The following is a 2,238-nucleotide window of genomic DNA, read 5'->3' on the forward strand; positions in this document are numbered from 1 at the left end:
TCAGCTTTGTAGCTTCGACTTCATCTCAACCCATCCGCCCATGAGTCAGCCATATCATACCAAAGTCACCTACGCGGCTGAATCACTACCACTGACTTCGTCTCCTCCCTTCCCCACATTCCAACACAGTACGACTATCTACCCAGTCTGCAAAGTTAATGTTCATTTTGCGATGATTCATGCATACTCAGCCAGAGCAATTGATTGTGGCCAGCCAAAGGAGTGAGGAAGCATCCGTCGCATCCTTTGCGGTGTCATACAGTTTGACCCCTCAAGACGTGCTAGGCGAAGTCATAACTGAGTCTTGCTACCCCGGGGCAGATATTAGCCGTTTTCACGACGGGCTATCGGCTATCCGGTGAATGCACCTAATTTGACCAAATATGCACCTAATCTGCGCCAGATGTGCGCCAAATGTGTACCAGATGGCCGTCGTGAAAACGGCTATTGTGACCTCATAGATGCGTCACGTAACTTCCAGGTCGCACTAATTGACCCCAACTAACCGAAGAGGGAGGGGGTAACCTTGTCGCAGGATGAATTATCTTCCTGTGGAGATCCAGTATCAGCTCATCATCACAGAACAACCGGTTGCACCAGGGAGTGGCACCCGTTCTGGTGACGCTCTTGTGGTTGATGCATGTTCGCGAACTCCTCACCTTCCGGCCGGGCTTCACGCAACGTGACTGGGGTGCGTCAGGCCACAGAAGGTCACGTGAGTGGTCATTCCGGCCTTGGTGTCTCGTCTGTCTGCTGTGCGGCAGAGGGTGACTCAGAAAGGGCGGTATCTAACAGGTATGATCGCCAGTGACGCGAGAGAGGGGGTGTCAGATAGCAGAGAGCAAAGATTATAAAGGAAAACTGGATTGAACCGGACGGAAAGGCTTGGTCGGCAGATGATACCACAGTGGGCAAGGCCGAAAGGTAAAGACTATTGTGTAATGGAGCGATACGTGGATTATTATCTGTTCTTGACATAAACAGTTGTTTGAAAGTGATTTTGTTTAGTCTGCGGTCTCTAAATATTGACCCATAGACAATAAATGTGCACAGAAACAATTTTCCAGAGGGTAAAATACCCTGAAAATTTGATTCTTAATCTGTGAGATGATGAAGGGCCTAGCCGGGTGAGGGTTAAGGGCATAAAAAAACATGAACAAGCAAAACAAGAAAAATACCCAACAATGAGCATTGTTGCTGATAAAGAATCAGCTTATGGACTGTTCTGAAAAAAATATACAAGCCAGGCGAAGGCCTGGTAAATAACGAGCTAAATTATCGCAAAAACTAAACAAGTGTCCATTACTATACTGTGCGAAATAGTGCGACCTTCAGAAAACCAGCTAATGGTTATGCCAACTTTTTTGTTGATTGTAGTCCTTGTCATTATCAGCCAACGCCAATTGACAAAACCGTCAAGGTACTGAACTAATAATGTGCCTCACTACTTCAGCTTTGCGACAAAAGGATGACTAACTATACATTTACAAATAGCATGGATGAGAATTACCGGTTTAAACTCCAACGAAGTGCGACTTAATATAGAAAAGCTGTTAAACGACAAAGGCGACACAGCCAATATAAAAAGAAGTAAGAAGCTAAGCGAGCTTACTAAAATGGGTGAGCATATTAAGAATATAGTAAAGCTAAGACCGGTAATACAATATCGGGCGAACAGTGACCAATCTCGTAAGTAGGCTCAATAAAGCTGGTTCGACAGCTTGATCAAATAATCCTTATCAAAAATTAGTTTAAAAAAAGCCTCGAAAATCATTGTACATGTGATTTAGCTAAAAAGAAAAAAACAGCTTTAACTTTTCATTGACAAATAAATTTGACAATTTTATTGAAATAAGATAAATTGATCATTTGCCGTTGCAAGGCAAAGGAACGGATGTCAAAAGCCATACATCAAACGCCATAAAGGGACATTCGTTTGTATCACAAAGTTCAATTCAAATGATCAATCTTAGATTGAATCCTACTTTGATTTTTTTTTATTTACAGAAAATAACTTATTGTCATCAATACAAATACCTATCTAAGCTAAAAAGTTGTCTCTTAATTTTCACGATCACCGGGACAAACCGTCCACAGCCGACCCTCCTCTGCCAGCGAAGCGGCGGCCCGGCTCTGGCTTTGCTGCCGTCATGGTCCGTTGTGGGCCGGCGCCGGCGCGGGATTGGTCGGCGTATTAGCCGGGTATAAAGCTATCTTACTAAGCGCGCCGCCAGTTCA

Source organism: Amphibalanus amphitrite, unplaced genomic scaffold, assembly GCF_019059575.1.
Source record: "Amphibalanus amphitrite isolate SeventyFive unplaced genomic scaffold, NRLGWU_Aamphi_draft 000051F_arrow, whole genome shotgun sequence".
Taxonomy (NCBI): domain Eukaryota; kingdom Metazoa; phylum Arthropoda; class Thecostraca; order Balanomorpha; family Balanidae; genus Amphibalanus; species Amphibalanus amphitrite.